An 11,104-nucleotide genomic window follows, 5' to 3' on the forward strand; every position below is an offset into this window, starting at 1 on the left:
TGCTGGAGAGTTAAAACACTAAATACTGATCTAACCATAAAAATTGCTTGACTCCGTTGAGAGTTAGGGGCAGGAAGTGTTCACGCATTGCTGAGCAGTGACATAGGGGAGAGGTGTAAGCAGGCTAGATCCATACGTTTCATAAAGAAATCACAGCAATGCCCAGACCTTGGAAAACAATTGAGAAGCAGTACAAGAAAATTATTTAGAATCAGAGACACAAACATTCTTTAAAAAGCTAAATGAGTTGAATGTAGTTACTTGGAGAGTAGAAAATGGGGAAAGGAATGAAAAAACAAATTGTAAGGCTTTCTGGCTCTCAAAACTATGAACATGGATAAAGCTGACCTTAAAAACTTTTTTTAAAAATGCAAGAAAGAGAAATGTAATATGAAATGAAGACAGATAGTGTAGAGCCACAGTCTCTAACAGCACTTTCTTCGATGATGGAAATTATATCCAATATGGAAGTTACTTGAAATGTGACTAGTGTGACTGAGAAATAAATTTAACATGTCATTACGTCCTTTTTAAAAATTTTTTGAAAGTCTATTTTTGAGAGAGAGAGCGAGAGGGAGCGTGAGTGGGAGAGGGGCAGAGAGAGAGGGAGACACAGAATCTGAAACAGACTCCAGGCTCTGAGCTGTCAGCACAGAGCCCGATGCGGGGCTCGAACTCATGGACTGCGAGATCATGACCTGAGCCGAAGTCGGATGCTTAACCAACTGAGCCACCCAGTGCCCCTCATTATGTTCGAATTAATGTAAATTTAAATAGTCACGGGTCGCCACCAGCTGCCGTATGAGACAGTGCCGCCATAGGCAATGACCTGCTCCTGCCTAGGATCTATTTTGTTTCTATAATTGACTCTGCTTTCTCCTGCTTCATCTATTTTTCTATCTCTGCTAGATTGTTTCCGTCAGCTTGGCTAAAATATTACTTATCCATCTTTTAAAAAATGCAGCTCTGACCCCATCCCTCTGTGACTATCCATCCCATTCACTTCTTTGTTCGCTTCATGGCAGAACTCGAGAGTTCTCTATCCCCGTGCTGTTCTACACAGCAGCTGCTAGCCACATATGGCTATTTAAATTTAAATTAATTGCAATCAAATAAAAGGTACAGTTCAGTTCCTAGGTTGCACCAGCCATATTTCAAGTTCTCCATGGCCACACGTGGCAAGGGACTGGTGTATTGAACAGAGACAGTACGGGACATCTCTATCATCAAGGACAGCTCTCTTGGACAGTGCTGATAAGCGCTGGAGGGAGGGCAGAGACCACGGGTGCAGTTGATGGCAGTCTGGCAGATTTGGTCTGGAAGGATAAGAATGTCATCTTCTGGCTATTTCTTTTTCTTCCTCAGTGGAATAAGAAGTAAGGTCATCAAGTGACAGTGAGGAAGGAAGGGGAGGGAGATGTTGCAAGATGGGAAGAAAGGAGATGGTAGGAAATTAACTTTCTAGAGGACAGGAAAGCAAATGCGTACGGGAAATAAAGAAGAGAGTTTCCTCCAAGGAAAATTGGAATCATTATGCTTTATTTTTAGTTTTCTCAATGTTGTTACTAAGAGGCCATCGTTAAAATTGGCCAGTGTAGGTGGGGATGGAAGCATGAGCCAATATTCCAGCTTCCCCCATACTGACTTTGAAATCAGACCAGTCTGAGAAATCTCATGGGCATGGCTGTGACCACAACCTATGCAGCAGGAAGGAAGGGGTGGTCCCTTCCTGGAGATGTTTTGCAGTGATAGGGTATGGGAACTTCCTCTGTTACGTTTTTTTTTTTTTAATTTTAAGAACTAGAAACTGACTCAATCAAACTTAAACAAGAAAAGGAGATGGACTATAATGATATAGGGGTGTCTCCTGGAACCCATGGGAATATAGCTGGGGACTTGAACTAGGGGTAGCCGGGGGAGTAGAAAGCTCCCAAGGACCCACATCATATTTCTCTATCTCTTTCTCTCCTCCCCTTATAAATATGGTTTCTTATCTCTTCTTCTGTACAAAAAGCTTTTTTTTTCTTTTCTCTAAAGAAAAGATCAGCTTTCTCTACAGAATTCTCAGCACGCTTGATGGATGAGAGATGGCCAACCCCCACAATAGTCTTAGTTCTTATTACCTCAAAACAAGAAAGCCTCTCAGATTAATGGGAACATTTTGGTCCCAGTCTCAAAATTTCTGATAGAATCAGATTAGGTAAATGCAGGACAACTGCCCTACACTGGTTCAAACAGCACACCATGGGTACAAACACAACCTTCCTGGTCCATTCCTGGGCTGTGGGGCAGTTCTCGGGGCTCCTTAGTGCCACATCTGGGAAGTCCTTCCTATTCGATTACCTTCCCTGGTGAAACCGGAAGTGGGCATGGGGTGGGGGCTGGAGGAGTCCCTCCATAGGGCCACACAGCTCTCGTAGCCCATTCCCTACCAGGAATTGAAGTTGGGACCTCTGGCTTTTAAGAACAAGCTCACGGTTTCTTTGGCAGTCCACTACAACTCTCTCAAAAATGCAGTAGGCTCTGTCTATCTGTGTCCAGACATCTCCGTGAACAAGGAACCACAATCAATATTCTCTTTGAGGGACTTCTTAAATGAGCTTTATTCCTTTGCTTTTTTGCCCCAACCCTCTCCAACTCGTTCTGTTTCTCTTAGTCTCTCTCTCTCTCTCTCTCTCTCTCTTTCAATTCTTTTCCAAACATAACCAGTAGCAACCTCATAAGTTCTAAGGTTCTGTTTCCTGACATCTCCCCCACTGAACTATGAGTTTGGTAAATGAACCACCTTCAGGATAATCAAAAGCAACACCTTTACCGAATGTTTTGCCTTCTTCCCAGCCTCTGATATCTGTTTTCCCTTTGCTACCAACTGATTGCTAAGTCAATATTTTAAGTGTATTTTTCAGCACTGTATCACTTTTGGTACTAATTTTTGTATTGGTCAAGATAGGTTTCATTTTGTGTGTGTGTGTGTGTATGTATATATATACACACACATATACATATGTTACATACACACACATATGTTTATGTTTATGTGTACATACATGGGTATATATGAGTGCATATATATGTATATGTGTGTATACATACATATATGTATATGTGTATATATGTGCATATAGGTGTGTATATATACATACACACTTATGACAAGAATTGCAGTGACTTTGATACAATAAGGGTTATTTCATATGCATACTAGGTTTGATTATGAGCCAGGTAATTCTCCAGGGCAACTGCCTTCCATGAAGTGACTCAGTTATTGAGGAGGGGTCTATCTGTCTTTGGCCAAATCATCTCAGCTGATGGTCTCAGCAACTGTCCAACAAGGGAAAAGATCACAGGAGAAATTTACATCTGTTTTTCTAAGTTTTGACCAAGAAGTGACACACATCACTTTAGCTCAAAACCCATTGGCCAGAATTAATCTTATGTCCCCACCTAAGTACTCTGGGACTAGAAATTTAAAGGAGCACATGGATAGTCATCAAACAGTAAATGTCTCTTCCACAGTCCATGGAGGCCTCGTGTTGAGAAAGCAAAGCTATAAGATTAAGTTGGCCTTGGGGCATCTGGGTGGCTCAGCCTGTTAAGCACCTGACTCTTGATTTCGGCTCAGGTCATGATCTCCCACAGTTTGTGAGTTCGAGCCTCGCGTCAGGCCCTGTGCTGACAGTACAGAGCCTGCTTGGGATTCTCTTTCCCTTTCTTTCTGTCCCTCCCCCACTCACACACGTGTTTGCTTGCTCTCTCTCAAAAAAAAAAAAAAAAAAGATCAAATTACTACAGAAATGGACTCCTATCCTGGAGAGCTGCTGAGCTACATTGGAATTTGTATGCGTGAGAAACAAAATTTTGTTGAATTAATCTGCTGAGATTTAAAGCTTTAATTATTCTTGCAGCATAGCCCATCCTATCCTGATTAGTTTGGGAACATAAAAGAAGACAGGAGTGAATGAAACAACACAGCTTCCTCTCCCTGGAACAACCGTAATTCCAATGCAAATGTCAGTAGGATTTCTTTGAGACTCTGATAAAATGATACAAAGCTCATGTGGAATAATAATGGAGTGAAAATAGCCAGTATGAGAACAAACAGAATAATGAAGGACAACTAACCATACCCAACATTAAGACATGTTACAGGTAGAGAAATTACAGGAAACACAGAAAGACATTACACAGAAAGTACAGGAAATAACAAAGATGTTAGTGGAGAACAGAGATCCCAGAAATAGACCCAAATACATTTGAATATAAACAAAATGGTATTTTAAGCCAATGGAAGAATATGAATAATTTAGAAATGTTGTGACAGACAAGGCACGGGGCGGGGGGGGGGGGGATGCTAAAGTACCTCCCTTCTTCGGTTCCAATAATTTCTAAATGGATCAATAGCTTAAACATAAAACACAAAATTATAACAACTCTAGAAAAATCACAGATAATTTTTTTTTCCAGATTTTGAACTGGAGAAGGTCAGGAGACAGATAATACAAGGCTGACAAAATTACATAAAAATTAACACTTCTGCAAAACAGAGAATACCATACACAAAGTTAAGAAACAAACCACAGGATAGAAAAAAAAAAAATGCTTGCGATTTATATAACAGGAAGGAGATGAATTTCTTTAATACAAAAACAGATCTAACACTCAGCAAAAAGAAAAGGAAAAACTCAAGAAAAAAATAGGCAAATGATAGTTTGTGGCAAAAAAAAAAGCAAATAGACAATAAACGTATGAAAAGATTTTTTCAGCTTTTTAAATAGTCAAAGAAAAGACAAAGATAAAACAGGATATCACTTTTTACTTAGAATCTTTGTAAAAATTTAATTTTGCTCATACTTAAGGGTATGGGAAACATATGAATTCTCACATATTGTTAATGGAATGCAAATTGCTACAACATCTTTGGGAAGCAATTTGGCAATAACTATTAACATTTTAAAAGCACATTTTCTTTAACTCAGCAATTTCCCTTCTAGGAATTTTGCCCACAGAAACACTTGCACAAGGAGGCAAATATATACTGTACCGGGGCAGCATGTATTACAAATAATTGTCTTATTTGTAATATATTACATTTGTAATATAATTATTCTATAATATTACAAATAATATTATTTGTAAGAGTTAAAAACTAGACAAAATTTAAATGCCCATCAAGAGAGGATTAAATGAACTACAATAACTTATAAAATAGAATACTATATAGCTGTTCAGAAGAATCAATAGATTTATCCATATTGATGTGAAAAATTATCCAAACTAAATTATTTAAGGTGAAAAAATAAGGCAGAATACAGTATTATTATAAATGAAACTCCAAGGGTCACATTTTTATACATATATTTATATACATGAACTTACACACATAGAAATTTCTGGGAAAAAAGAAATAATAGCTATGATTATGTTCAGCTGCAATTACATTATGTATGAGGACGTAGGTAAAGAGGTTGGCTTTTACATTTCATATTTTATCCATTTGTATTGTTAGAATTTTTTAAACTTGTGCATGCATTATTTTATGCTAAAAAACAAAAATTCAAGCCATTAATCCTTCCATGGAAATACCAATTCTGCATTTTTACCTGTCAATCTGGATCTAAAAAGATGTTAGCAAATAGAAAGAGGAGGGAGGGGGAGGGGAAGGAGAAGGAAAAGAAGATGAAGGAGAAAGAGGAGGAGGAGGAAGAGGAGAAAAGTGACCAAAGTTAGACATTCACAATATGGTACGGACGAGTAAACTGAATCATAATGAAAGAGGAGAGCCACAAACTTTAGGAACTGTGAAGTCCTGTTTCCACTGCAAGGAAAAAAATCCCCAGGTATAAATAGTAGTCTTTCTGTATCAATATTTCCAAAAATTTTCTTAAAAAAATTTTTAATGTTTATTTTTGAGAGAGTGAGAGACAGCAAGGGAGGGGCAGAGAGAGGGAGACACAGACTCTGAAGCAGGCTCCGGGCTCTGAGCGGTCAGCCCAGAGCCCCACGCGGGGCTCGAACCCACGAACCGCGAGATCATGACCTGAGCCGAAGTCGGACGCTTAACCGACTGAGCCACCCAGGCGCCCCTCCAGAAAAATTTTTAATAATAACAGTAGTAGCTCATATTTATTGAACAGGGACTAATATGGATTCAGTGCTAAGCACTTTTATATGAACGCCCTCGTTAAATTCTCACAAATTTGCTCTCACAAATTCCGCGTGGTGGGAGCACTACTATCAGCCCCATTTTATCAGTGAGAAAACTAAGCTCTAGAGAGAGAAATTAAGAAACGTCATAAGAGACCCAGGGCTTATGTCTCAAAGCATTTGCAGTATGCTTCCATGGGCTTCCATGCTGACTCCACAACGCTGTGTGTCCTCAGGAAAGTAACTTAACACTTCCCGCCAGTAAATTGAGGATAGTGATAGAACCTAGCTCACAGGGTTGTCATGGGGATTAAATGGGACACACGTGTGATGCGCTTAACTCTGTGTCTTGCACATAGTGTGCTCTTGGTCAATGTTAGCTGCGGTGGCCGTTGTTACAAGGCCTTTTATGATATGGTCTCTTCCTACTGGTCCCGTCTCTTACCTTTCCGTGCCCTCCTCCTGTCCTCCTTGAACTCAGTCTCCAGTCCTCCTGACCTCCTTGCGTGTCTCCCATGGCTTCCCGAGGCTTGTGAGCCTCCCTTGTTCCCTCTGCTACAGTGTTCACTCCCACCTTCCATCCCTTCTCCACCTGGCTGACTCGTACCGTTGACCTCACCTTCCTGTGTTCGATGCTCCTCCTTGAGTTTCCAGTATCGCCCTGTGCTTCCCCCTCTCCTGGTATTTGCCATACTACGGCACTCAAACTTTCTCATGCTTCGCCTCTCGCCACCCACTTGTCTGTGAGGGCTTGAAGTCAGGTTCTAGAAGTTCTCTACCTGGCTTCCTCCAGGTCCAAGCACACAGCCTGGTGATATTTGCTACATGGGTTAAGTGGTGACTGAAAAAAGACTGAGCTACTTGTCCTGCAACCTCGGTTGACCATTCCCAGGAAAGTCAGATGTAAGTGGGGCAAACGGAGTTCTTCATTCACTAAATTATTATTATTATTGGCTCCTACTGTTGTTCTAGGTGCTGAGACCACATAGAAAGTAAGATCAAGCATCCTGTTCCCTGGTGGGTGTAGTCTAATATGAAGGGGAAGGAGATGGAGAACAAATAAATAAGTGAAAAGATCATTTAAATGGTGGTACATTCTAGAACAAAAACAGAACAAGGTTAAGGGTAAAGAGTGATGGGGAGTGAGAGGCTAATTTAGACTCTGTGGCCAGGGAAGGTCTCTGTGGAAGTCACTTTTAAGCTGAGGTCTGAGTGACAGGAAAGATCCAGTCATGTAAGTCAGGGAGCAGAGCAAGTTGAAAGGCCCTGCATGGGAACGAGTCTGGCTGGAAGAGGGTCCAGGTGCCCAGAGCCCAGTTTCACCAGAAAAGGGCAGAGAGGGGTCATGACTGGGTCCATTAGGGCCTCACAGGCCATGATAAGGTATCTAGATTTTGTTCTGCCCACAACAGGAAGCCATTGGAGGGTTTACACTGGGGAGTGAGATGATCTGATCTAATATTTTTAGCTCACTCTGGCCCCTGTGCGGAAGGCGAGAACAGGCAGGTTATCACAGTGGTTCAGGGAGGTGGCTGTGGCTTGGCGCTGGGGCTGGAAAAAAGCAGGTGCGTTTAGGCTTTTCCTAGGGAGGAGATGACAGGACTTGATGAATATATGAAGGGAGGAGCAGGGGACAGATTGTGGTGTCATTCACTGAGGTGGTGAAGGTGAGGAGAAACACGTTTGAAGAACACTGGGGGAGGGGAGGAACCAGAAGTTCCATGCGGGGCACAGCAGGTTGGAGATGCTGTAAGACGATGCCGGGAGCTGGTAGGCTCCGTAGGCCTGAAGCTTGGTGGGTAGCTCAGCGTTGGAACTCTGAATCTGCCCATCACCTGCCGGTGAATGGCATTTAAACAGGGGAGCAGAGCATATAAATTGGGGTGAATGAGTGTGGGAGTTAAGAGGGGGAAAGAGGGAAGAGAGAGGAAGGACAAGAGGGGAGAGGAAGGAAGGAGAAAAGAAGGCCCCACGTCAAACTTGGAATGCTCAGAGGGGAGAGTGAGACACAAGAAGTGATTTAGGAAACACACTGAGGAAATCTTCCCAGGAGAGCATGTGCTGTCGAAGCTGAGAGAAGACAGAGACAGGCTGAGGAAAGCGCTGGGGATCCCGTCTGACAAATGTAGCAAGCGGCTGGCTCTGGTAAAATCCTGTTCACTCCTGACTGTGCCTAGAACAGTTCAGTGGCATGGGGGAGGGGTGGTGAGAGGGTCAAAGGCAGTGAGTTGAGAGGGGGAGGATCGAGACAGGGGAGTCAAGTGACTCCACACCACATTTTAAAGACGTTCTGTTGTGGAAAGAGTGGGAAAGACTGTCAAGGAAGAGTGGTTTTGCTTTGTTTTTAAGATGCAAGCTCCCGCAGGCTCTGTATGCTGACAGGGTTGGGGGGGGGGGGGGGATGTTATTTGCCAGAGCGAGGTCCTGAGGAGGTCAGTGGGGAGGGAGAGGATCCTGGCGCAAGTGGAGGGTGAGGGCGGGCCTGAGCCAGGAGCCAGGCTATCTACAGTCCCACACAGAAGGCCACATGGCAGAGATGGTCACGGAACAGTCTGGCAGCTTCTGTTTTCTCAGTGGATCTGACAGAAAGGCGTCAGCCAGAGCATGTGAGAAGAGAAGAAAACAGGTGTTGGAGTGGATGGGGACAGAAGCTGTGAGGTGCAAGAGCAAGGAACGTGTGGGTGGGTCGCCTGGCACTGTGGAGAGCCCATCCCTATTTGTGGTCATGAATTAAAGTGAGACTAGTTTCCATACTTTGACGTTGCCACTTTGAGCTGCTATAGCTAAAAGTGGGTGATTCCATGGTAGAACTTCTGACCAGGACCAAAGAGGCTTCAGGAATGTACATTTCTGGTATCTGAGGGAACAGAGCTGGCCTCCAGCCATACTGTGAACTAGGGAAAGCCTATTGTAGGAGTCACTACGTCTTTCCCAGCATCCCGTCCTCCCTTCCTTTTCCAAAATAGAATCCAGTTTGCTCAAGGGTTCACCCAGCTCATGAGATTCACAGGAATAGGAAACTGAGCTCGTCTCCAGCTCCAAGAATGGATGCTGATATATTTTTTTAATTTTTAAAAATTTAAATCCAAGTTAGTTAACATATAACATAGTACTGGTTTCGGGAGTAGAATTTAGTGATTCATCACTTACATATAACACCCAGTGCTCATCCCACCAAGTGCCCATCAGCCATTTAGTCCATCCCCCCCACCCAGCACCCCTCCAGGAACATGCAGTTTGTTCTCTGTCTTTCAGAGTCTCTTATGGTTTGTCGCCCTCTCTGTTTTTATCTTACTTTTGTTTCCTTTCCCCTAGGTTCATCTGTTTTGCTTCTTAAATTCCACATATGAGTGAAATCATATGGTACTTGTCTTTCTTGGACTGACTCATTTCACTTCGCGTAATTCACTCTAGTTCCATCCACGTAGTTGCAAATGGCAAGATTTCATTCTTTTTGATTGCCGAGTAATACTCCATTGTATATATATACCACATCTGCTTTATCCATTCACCAGTTGATGGACATTTGGGCTCTTTCCATAATTTAGCTATTGTCGATAGCACTGCTATAAGCATTGTGGTGCACGTGCTCCTTCGAATCAGCATTTCTGTATCCTTTGGATAAATACCTAGTAGTGCAATGGCTGAGTCGTAGGGTAGTTCTATTTTTATTTTTTTGAGGAACCTCCATAGTGTTTTCCAGAGTGGCCGCACCAGTTTGCATTCCTACTAGCAGTGCAAAAGGGTCCCCCTTTCTCCACATCCTCGCCTACATCTGTTGTTTCCTGAGTTGTTCGTTTTAGCCGTTCTGACAGGTGTGAGGTCATATCTGATATTCGAAATCAATCCACACATGCCATTTCTCTGATGATGGTTAGTAAGTCCAGGGATGGGGCATGGGGCCCAAGTTGGGCCAATCAGATAGAAGGGAAGGACTTGATCCCATTGGTGGACGCCCATTGTTTCTCTCTCCCATTTAACCAGAAGAAGGAAACCTAACGCTCCAGTATTGGCCTCAGTTGCAAAACGAAGCTGATGCTGTCAACAGCAGTAGAGAGAGATGGAAATAATCTGGGACCCCAATGACATTGTTAAATCCTTGAATCAGCCAGCCTCAAAGCGCCTCTTACTTCTAAACTTCCTGTCACTTGAGACAATAAATCTCCTTATTTTTTTAAAAAATCAGCTTAAGTCAGGATTTCTGCTACTTGCAGCAAAAGCATCTTCATGGACACAATTGTTTTCCTGTATTTACACCGTATTAGAAATCTTCAAACAGGCGGCCAGTGCTCGCCTTGTGCTCAAACATACGGTCTAACGGCAGCATGAACGTGTGTGTCCAGGAAGCAGGACTCGGGGTCACCGTGGCACTTCTGCCCCTACAGTTTGGGATCACCAAGAGACACGTATGTTTGTTTACACGCTGGTTTTGCCAACTGAACTTGTTTTTGTTATTCTGTGAACCAATGAAAGATGTGTGAGGAAAAGAATAATTGTATAAAAGCCACACTGAATGCGTTTACTAAACAGTAGAGGGAAAGTAGCTCTACTACTGGCACGGGTGAGACAAGTATACAATAATTGGGAAATTTTGTTTAATCTAGAAGATTCTGAACTCAGATGGTTTCCTGACTATCTTTGAGTCGTCTCTCTACTTTTTAAAGCAGTTGGGACCAGGGGGCCCCTGGGTGGCTCAATCGGTTAAGCGCCAGACTTCAGCTCATGTCATGATCTCCGGGTTTGGCTTGTCAGTTTGACCCCCGCGTTGGGCTCTGTGCTGTGAGGGCAGAGCCTGTTTTGGATCCTCTGTCCCCCTCTGTCTCTACCCCTCCCCTGCTGTCTTTCTCTTTTTCAAAAATAAATAAAGATTAAAAGGAAAAAAAAGATGCTGGGGTGCCTGGGTGGCTCAGACGGTTAAGCCTCTGACTTTGGCTCAGGCCATGATCCCGTGGTTCATGAG

This window comes from Acinonyx jubatus, chromosome B4 (assembly GCF_027475565.1).
Source record: "Acinonyx jubatus isolate Ajub_Pintada_27869175 chromosome B4, VMU_Ajub_asm_v1.0, whole genome shotgun sequence".
Taxonomy (NCBI): Eukaryota; Metazoa; Chordata; class Mammalia; order Carnivora; family Felidae; genus Acinonyx; species Acinonyx jubatus.